Below are 10,567 nucleotides of genomic sequence, written 5' to 3' on the forward strand. Positions count from 1 at the left end.
TCCTTCTCTGTCACCCTGCAAAAAGCATCTGTGCAAAAGTTATCACTGAAACTACCTCTGCCTTCCTTTCAAGCAGCGTATTTCAGGTTTCAGAACATTTGAGGACAATTATTTTCTTAGTTTAGTTTCCCTTTCAAATTGAATAATGTAGCCCAGAGGAGGGGAAAAAAGACAGTTTAGTTATTTTCAAAGTTAATTCTAGATTCTTAGTTAGAGAGAATAAAGAGAGGATGGAATAAGCAAGAGAGCTAACTTTCTTTTTCAGTTTTCATTTCATGCAGTTTCTCAATAAAGTGGTTCTTGTCTTCTGTCAACTGCAATACCTGCTTCTCTTATAAACAATAGAAGATCAGTTACCATAACGTTTCCTAGGAGCTTTCTGTAAGTGTCACATGCTTTGCTCCAGATCCTTAATTACCTTGTCTTGATCTTTCAGTGGGTATTTCAACCATGACATAGTTTCAGTCTGGTTGCTAAGGTCTGTGTAGCAAGAGGCTTTCTAGCTATATGGTATTTCGGATTTTTGCCAGCTGGCTAAGCCACAGACTCGGGGTTAACAAATATATCTGACATTCATAAATGGCATGGTTAACACAATGCTTTATAGTACAAGTGACCTGGGGTCAATTCCCACCGCTGCCCGTAAGGGGTATGTACGTTCCCCCCATCACCATGTGGGTTTCCTCCAGGTGCTCTGGTTTCCTCCCACAGTCCAAAGGCGTACCAGTTGGTAGGTTAATTGGTCATTGTAAATTGTCCCATGATTAGGCTAGGATTGAATCAGGGGATTGCTGGGTGGCTTGGGTCAAAGGGCCGATTCTGCGCTGTATCTCAATAAATTAAAAATAAATAAATAAACTTCCAATATCATTAAAAAATAATCAAACTAGAATTTTTTTCGTTGATTTCCAATTAAAATACTACGATGACAATTAAAAATTAAAACACAAATACATTTCAGTAAATCCACCAAATAAGACATATTAAAAACCAGAAACACCTCTCTCCCTTGCAGTGCTTCCCCTCGCTGAAATAAAGGCTGTTACTGAAACTGCCAGGTAGTTATACAGTGTAAAGATATACTGGTGTAGGAAATATTACAGTTTTCTCAAATGGCAATGCGACAATTTTGCATTTATAACAACTTCTCAGAAAGTGGCACAGCAAACTGCACAGAGAGAGAAATGCCGATTTCCTGACACCATAAGCTTCTGAACAATCTCCACACAAAACTGAAGGTTGTAAAATGTTTGTGAAAAGTAAGTTTTCAGATGACCACTCTGAAATGTAGTGGTTCCAAAGAGGTAAATGTACACAAACTTTTCTTCATTTTCAATTCTAATGTAGGATTCACAGCACAAAACTGGAAAAATATCCAGCGTATTATAAATTACCATTGATTATAGGAATAGAAAGCATAACATTTAACTCCAAGAGCCTGCTCCAAGATTAATGTTATGTCATATTCCATAACTTGACTATTTTATTGTTCAATCCCCAAATCCCTTGATATGATGTCAAAAAATCTACTCATTTCAAAATATACTCAAGGGCAAGTGATCCATAGCAACCTGCTTTTAAAAACTTCAAAGATTGAGAATATTTTGGTGAAGAAATTTCTTATATTGGTCTCAAGCTGCTAACACCCACCACCCCCTTATTCCAAGACCAGAGTCATATTACAACACCAATTATATTTCAGTAAATTATCTATAGATTTATATATAAATTATACATAGCATAGAAACAGGTCCTTTGGTTTACCACACCCATGGCAACCTTTAATGCCACACCTCTTTGTATTTGTCTAAATGACTCTTAAGTGTGGTCATTATATCTGATTTCACTGCCTCCTCTGGTAACAAGATCCAATTATCAACCACTCTTCATGCATTAAAAAAACTTGCCCTTCGTATCAGTTTTAAAACCCTCTTGTTCCTGATATGCTGGACATGGGCTTAAGATTTGTCTGTCTACCCTTTAAATGGCTCTCATCATCTCAGCCTCCTTCACTCTAGGTAAAACAATCCCAGCTTATCCAATTTCCCCATAACTGATGTCCTCCCGTTGAGGCAACATCCTGGTGGATCTGCTCTGCACTCCCTGGGGGGCAATCACATCATTCTTATATTGCAGCACCCAGAACTGTGCTCAGCGATCCAGTACATCTCAACCAGTACTTTGTAAAGTTCCACCAAAAATATGCCAATTGTCTCCAAGTCAGAAATCCTCTGGGTATCTAAATGTCAATTCTTGTAGGGATCATTTCTCATTTCACTAAATTCTAATACAGGCCTATCAGACTAAATCTTTAAACAAAGGGAAACCATCTTATTAGTGTGAGTCAATGCTGTGCCTTCTCAGACATCAGAATAATTTTCTTTAGATTCAGAAGCTAAAGTTCCTCCGTGTGCCAATATCTACCAGAATTTTTGCCTTAATTTTTTTTTGTTAATTTCAAAGGAGTGAAGTGAATCTCATTTCCCAGCATTTGTCTAAATGCATTGCCCCTTTATGTTCCCTTTTTAGACAGCTTGCATCATCTCAAAGCTCACCTTCTCATCTAGTTTTGTAGTGGCAGAAAACCTGGACATCGCAAGCTCTATTTTCATCTCAATCCTTTATGCAGATTAATTGTAGCCCAGGGCCCAATGCAGTCTGCCAGTTTACAGCCTGACAACCTGTATAAAGACCAATATAAATACCTTTGCCTAATTTTCTATTCTTTAACCAATCCATATTCTTTGCTGACGTATTACTCCCAAATATACATCTTAATATATTGTTTTTAAAATGCAGTATTATATCAAATGAATTTTAAATATTCATAAATATTCTGTCCCCTGGTTTCTCCAGTATTTATTTACCTTGCTGGTAGCCATATTCAAAAAGTATTAAATATGACAAATGTAATTTCCTTTCATAAAACCATAGTAATTCTGTCAAATTAATTTTCTAAATGACCTTTCACTAACGATTTCTGGTTCTTTTTCAAAAACAAGCTATCTTATTACAAACATACTTCTCTGTTTCTTCTCTTCCTCCTACCCTGAATAGAGTATTAAATTTCCTAACTGAGGGGACAGTACTAAACTAGAATTTTATTAGATGACTCCTACTCTCTCTGAAGCCGGGCTTGTCATGCCTCTATGATGCATGACACCTCTGTCAGGTGTAGGGATCTTAGTATCCTTATTTTTCTCCAATATCTCCAATATATCAATTCCAATAATTTCTTCACCATCTTTCTTACTTATTGCAACACAGTTGAGGCCATCCTGCCCATCAAGACCCTGTCAACTCCTAGCAGAACAATTCCAACTTCTATCCCTTCTCATGATTCCCCTGTGGCTTATTCCTTCTCACATGCCCTTTGATTTTTATGCCACTGATGGACAATAACCCATAAAGAGGCAACCCTCGGAACGTGGGAGAGGACCGGAGGGTTTAGCAAGTACGCACACCGCCATGGGGAATCCGTGCAAAGGCACACAGAGAGCACCCCAGCAATAACATAGTGCCACCATGCCATGATGTTATTAGAGCACTGAATGCTTACTCTTTCTAGTGGAAGACCTAAAACAGAGTGATAGAGTAATGTAGCACCAAAACAGGACTTTCAATAAAACACATCAATGGCAGCCAGTGCAATTTGCCTGAGTTTGTGTCTGAAGGCAGATGCCAAGTATTTAAGCAGTAGAGCTCGGTCTCTGTCCTCGAGTCCATTTGACTCCTCTAACTTTGTAACTCTCCTTTCTCAATCAGCCGTAGTCACTCTTATAATCTTCTTACCATTTCCTGCTTAACTTACTTTAATATTCTATTGTCAATTTTTTATCAATCTTTGATCTCTTGCTGTTAGTTTATTAGAACTCTTCCAATTGTCATGCATTACTGAACTTGGTGGTATCATCATAAACAACTTCTTTTAATCTAATACTATACTTAACCACTTTATTTCATTACTGGAGGATCACTTCTACCATGAAGTTGGTATTAATTCACCAGCCATGTTCAGTAAAGGTCCCAAGCCTACCTCAGCCACCTCATCACTATTTATTCATCAATAGAAACTATCAATTTTTGTTTTGCTATTATATGCCAATTTTTTCTCAAAATAGATTTTCTCCTTTCTTATGAGCTTAAGTGTTTCACCACTGGATCCTACAAACTTCCCAGTCCTCTTTTATTAACCAGATTATGCCCCTTTGCTAAAGGAGGAATTTCTTTAGCCAGAGAGTGGTGAATCTGTGGAATTCTTTGCCACAGGCAGCTGTGGAAGCCAAGTCTGTATGTATATTTAAGGCAGAGGTTGATAGATTCTTGATTGGTCAGAGCATGAAGAGATATGGGGAGACGGCAAGAGACAGAGGTTGAGGGAAAAATGGATCATTGGAGCAGACCCGATGGGTCAAGTGGTCTAATTCTGCTCCTATGCCTTATGGTCTGATGGTCTTTCTCATAGAATGTCTCTTTCTAATTGGGATAAATTGCCATTAGGTGTGATGGAGCTGCTGTCTATTTGCCTCTGTTCATCTACTGACGTCATATTTTCACAGTCCACCTTCATACCATCATAATTGCCCTTATTTATGTTGAAGACAGTGGTTTTGGTATTGGATTCAAATGGAGTTGTAAGAAAGATAAATATTTTCTGTGTATAAGGACGCCTGGATCCCTTTCAACATTAAAACATTACCTAATTTTTCACCATTTAAAAAGTACACTTTTTCAGTTTTGTGCAACAAGCAGAAAGTGTCACATTTGTCCACATTACATTCCAGCAGCCACATGTCTACCGTTTCACTTAGCTTTACATCACCCTCCCAGCTCACAATCCAACCTAGAATTGTATTATCAGGCAACTTGAAATAGACCATTTGGTTCTCCCAACCACATCATAACTAAACCCCAGTAGCCAAAGAAAGATTCATTAATCCCCACAAAGATCCGCTTGCTCAATCATCATTATGTTCCATGTCGATTTGATATGGGCGATTGTGGGTGTTCTTAGCAATTTTGTGTAGAGATCGGTTTGCCATTGCCTTCTTCTGGGCAGTGTCTTTACAAGACCCCAGCTATTATCAATACTCTTCAGAGATTCTTTGCTGGCATCAGTGGTCACATAACCAGGACTGGTGATATGCACCAGGTGCTCACACGACCATCCACTACCTGTTCCCATGACGTCACGTCACCCTCGGGGGGCTAAGCAGGTGCTACACCTTGCCCAAGGTTAATGGAGGGAAAGAGAGCATTAACCTCCTTTGGTAGAGGCATATCTCTGCCCTGCCAGCCCTATATTAGCATACCTATTAAATATTGAAAGGCCTAGATAGAGTGATGTGGGGAGGATGTTTCCAATAGTGATGGAGTCTATGACCTGAGGGCACAGCCTGAGAATAAAAGGATGTCCCTTTACAACAGAGATGAGGAGGTATTTCTTTAGCCAGAGGGTGGTGAATTTGTGGAACTCATTGCCACAGGTGACTGTGGAGGGCAAGTCTTTGGGTATACTTAAAGCGGAGGTTGATAGGTTCTTGATTAGTAAGGGTATCAGAGGTTAAGGGGAAAAGGCAAGAGAATTGGGAAGAGAGAGAATATAAATCAGCCCTGACTGAATGACAGAGCAGATTTAAAGGGCCACATGGTCTCATTTTGCTTCTATATATTATACCTTCTCCAAACTGGTGTGCTCTAACCTGACCAACCAACCTTCCGTGTGCAATTGTATCAAAAGCCTTCTAAAACTCAAACACATCATATCCACTGACCTATTCTACTAACCACATCTTCAAAGAACTGCAATAGTTCAATTTCCTTCAATTATCCATGCTGATCTTGCGAAATCCCATTATTCTGTTCAAGGTGCTCTTTTATGAATCTCATTCATTATATTTCATTCTGCTTTCCCTTCTATTGATGTCGGCTTAACAGATCTGTTTTCTCTCCTTTTTCCATTTTAAGCAGCACTGTGACTTTCATTTTTCTCTACTCCACAGACATAATTTATGAATCTGTATTATTGCAGAAGATATAATCAGAGCATTCACCATTTCTACAGTCACCACTTTCAAAACCCTGGAATATTAAATACTTAGTCCTTAGGATCTATCAACTTTTAGTCTTTCAACTTCTTCAGTTGTAATTTTTTAAAATTAATATCTATTCCTGCAATTCCATATTCTGGCAAGACCCTTGCATCTCAAATATTTCTGTCAGGTTTTATGCCTTTTCTGCGAAGACAAAGTAGTTGATTTAATTCCTCTGCTGGTTTCTTTTTCCCCAATTATAGATTCATCCATCTATGTACATTTGCCCTAGCTTTTCTTTTAAAACTATATATGCCAGCGACAGAGATGGAGGGCATGATATGACCCCTTTGAGGTGGGATATAGAGGTTTTACTGTCCACTCACTGTGCAGAACCTACTCTTTCCTTGGCATTACAGGGGCTGCAAAGAAAACAGCCATCAGCACTATCACCATCAGGATGCTGAACAAGGCTCCAAATGGTTGTGGATCAAGAAGTGTGACCCATGGGCCAATCCTGTTAAGTTCAGGAAAGAAATAGGAGAGCTTTTCATTGTTAAATGTATATTTTTAAATGCAAGCCACCATTCTTCTAAATTCAGAGTATCTTTTAAATAATAAATATCCAGTGCCTATAAAAAGTATTCACCACCACCCCCCCCCACACACTCACAAAGGTTTCATGTTTTATTGCTTTACAATATTGAATCACAGTAGATTTAATTTGGCTTTACTAACACAGATCAACAGAAAAAGACTCTTTTGTGTCAAAGTGAAAACAGATCTCTATAAAGTGATCTAAATTAATTACAAATATAAAACACAAAGTAATTGATTGCATAAGTGTTCACCTCCATGTTGATAGGTCTCTATCAGCTTTGCGCATCTGGGCACTGAAATTTTCCCCCATTCTTCTTTATAAAACTGCTCCAGCTCTGTCAGATTGCATGGGGATTGTGAGTGAACAACCCTTTTCAAGTCCAGCGACAAATTCTCAATTGGATTGAGGTCTGGACTCTGACTTGGCCACTCCAGGATAGTAACTTTGTCTTTAAGCCGTTCCTGTGTAGCTTTGGCTTTATGCTTGTAGTCATTGTCTTGCTTGAAAGCAAAACTTCCAAGTGGCAGTTCTCTTGCAGACTGCATCAGGTTTTCCTCCAGGATTTCCCTGTATTTTGCTGCATTCATTTCACCCTTTACCTTCACAAGCCTTCCAGGGCCTGCTGCAGTGAAGCATCCCCACAGCATGATGCAGCCACCACCATGCTTCATGGTAGGGATGGTGTGTTTTTGATGATGTGCAGTGTTTGGGTAATGCCAAACATAGCATTTAGTCTGATGGCCCAAAAGCCCAATGTTCATTTCATCAGACCATAGGACCTCTTTCCAGCTGACTTCAGAGCCTCCCACATGCCATCTAGCAAAGTCTAGCTGAGCTTGAATGTTAGTTTTCTTTTCAGCAGTGGCTTTCTCTCTGTCATTCTCCCATTAAGGTGTGACTGGTGAAGTACCCAGCCAACAGTTGTTGTATGCACAGTTTCTCCCATCTCAGCCACTGAAGCTTGTAACTCCTCCAGAGTTGTCTCTAGTGAGGGATGTCTCTTGGTGGCCTCCTTCACTAGTCCCCTTCTTGCACAGTCACTCAGTTTTTGAGGACAACTTGCTCGACGCAGATTTACAGCTGTGCCATATTCTTTCCATTTCTTGATGATTAGAACATAGAACATAGAGAACATACAGCACAATACAGACCCTTCAGCCCACAAAGCTGTGCCGAACATGTCCCTACCTTAGAACTATCTAGGCTTTACCCATAACCCTCTATTTTTCTAAGCACCATGTAGCCATCCAGGAGTCTCTTAAAAGACCCTATCGTTTCTACCTTCACCACCGCCGCCAGCAGCCCATTCCACACACTCACCACTCTCTGCATAGAAAACTTACCCCTGACATCTCCTCTGTACCTACTTCCACGCACCTTAAAACTATGCCCTCTCGTGCTAGCCATTTCAGCCCTGGGGAAAAGCCTTTGACTATCCACACGATCAATGACTCTCATTATCTTACACACCTCTGTCAGGTCACCTCTCATCCTCCATCACTCCAAGGAGAAAAGGCCGAGTTCACTCAACCTATTCTCATAAGGCATGCTCCCCAATCCAGGCAACATCCTTGTAAATCTCCTCTGCACCCTTTCTATGGTTTCCACATCCTTCCTGTAGTGAGGCAATTGAATTAACTCTACTCCAAAGGAATATTCAGTGACTTGGAAATTTTCTTGTATTCAGCTCTTGACTTGTGCTTTTTAATAACCTTTTCACAGAATTGCTTGGAGTGTTCTTTAGTTTTCATGGTGTAGTTTTTGTCAGGATACTGACTCACCAGCAGGTGGCCCTTCCAGATACAGGTGTATTTTTACTACAATCAATTGAAACACCTTGACTGCACGCAGGTGATCCCCATTTAACCAATTACGTGACTTCTAAAACCAATTGACTGAACCAGTAATGATTTGGTGTGTCATATGAAAGCGGGGGGGGTGAATACTTAAGTAATCAATTATTTTGTGTTTTATATTTGTAATTAATTTCAATCACTTTGTAGAGATCTGTTTTCACTTTGACCCAAGAGTCTTTTTCTGTTGATCAGTGTCAAATTAAATCCAATGTTGTAAAACAATAAAACATGAAAGCTTCTGGGTGGGGGGGGGGCGGGAGTTATACCTTTTATAGGCACTGTACCTATTGGGCAAAACAGGTGGGATTCAGTGGAAAGTACAGGGTAGAAATCTGAAATCTGAACTGGAATCTTTGAAATACCCAGTGGATCAAGCACAACCAGTAGAGGAAAAGTAACAGTTAATAGTTCTTACTGTAAAAAAAAAATCACTGACCACAAATCACTAACATTCTCTCTTTCTTCGCACATACTGACTGACCAACTGAACATTTTGTTTATAGCTGAGCAGCTTAGCTTTCCCAAACAAAAACATTTGATCTGAAGGACGTACTCGCTTACTTACAGAAATGCAAAGACACAACACTGGCATTCACACTGTGATGGGGTCCTGAATTACCCCGATGAACTGTGTTTTTGAAAAGAGAGAGAGAGAGTTATTTACCACCAATATCTTGTTTTGAAGAGAGAGAGAGAAAGAGAGAGAGCGAGACGAAGACTAACTGTTGGACTGTCACTTTAAGGCATGAGAAAGAACTGGCTAACTTTTGGATTTCTGCTGAGTTGGAGATGGCACCGAGCAGCTCGTAAGTTGCTATGGTGACTGAAGGCGGCGTTATTTAATGGACAATTGATGTTATGATTTTTTTCGGCAGCAGGTTGATACTTCCCAAGGACATTCACTTGCTTGTGCATTTCTTACACAGAGAGAGGAAGGAGGAGTTATTTGAGTGACAGTTGATACCCAGTTCGGCAGGATAAATCAGAGGTTAGATGATATAGACCTCAGACACATGTTTTGGACACTGAATGAGCTTTGTTGTGCCCCCAGAAAAAGTGGGTTTTTGGAGGATCGATCAGGCAGATCGATCAGTCGCTCTTGCAGTGAAAAGAAAAGCCAGTGACTGGTGGGGAGTTGTCCATGTGTTCACCCTTGCCTGGGTGATAGCTCCAGCATAGAAAACTGGTCCCCTTTGTTATGGTCACAGTCGGTGACTTTTAAAGGATTTCGGAGGACAACAAGAAGATCGACGGTGTCAGCTCACTTGAAGACTCAAATCTCTCTCTCTCTCTCTCTCTCTCCGTCACTACTCAACTCAATACCACGAACTGAACTGAAATTTACTCATCATCATAAGACTGTAACTTTTTACCCCTAGACTTGAAGAAGCTTGGTTTTTCACATATATTTCCACACTTATTGATTTACTTACTTATATATGTAATCATTGCTAACCTGTTTGATTTATCTACATTTATATTACTGTATTGTGTAGTTACTAATAAATATTATTAGTTAATAGCAATACTGGACTCCAAAGTGTTTTCTATCTCTGCTGGTTCTTTATTCCCATCACGGGGTATGTGACAACACAATTTACTACAAAGCACCAAGATCAATCATGAAATACAAACTTGGATAAATCCTCACTGGGCGTACGCTATTTCTCAATGCTCACTTCCTAACTGAAGATTCTGAACCAAGTGATTTCAGAGGAGAATCATCTTCCAATTTAGGTTCACATATACAATAATACTCAGAGCTGTTGATACTGAAAGAACAATGTGTATCAAATTATTAATGCAAATAATTTGAGACCATTTTATTTTATTTGGTAGACAGGCAAGGAGAAAGAAGGATACTAGAGCATGAAATCACATGCACAATCCAGATTCCTACTCTGTAATTAAGTATTTTTTAATAGCAAACAAATCTGACAAATCTTTACCTACTTATATTCAAAGTACAGAGCTTTCATTAAACAGTACAATAAAAATATTATTATTCTATGCTGCATTGAGCACAGATTATTAATAATTAACGAGCTACCAAGGAACTCATTAATTAGAAAGACTAA

This window comes from Mobula birostris, chromosome 1 (genome assembly GCF_030028105.1).
Source record: "Mobula birostris isolate sMobBir1 chromosome 1, sMobBir1.hap1, whole genome shotgun sequence".
Taxonomy (NCBI): domain Eukaryota; kingdom Metazoa; phylum Chordata; class Chondrichthyes; order Myliobatiformes; family Myliobatidae; genus Mobula; species Mobula birostris.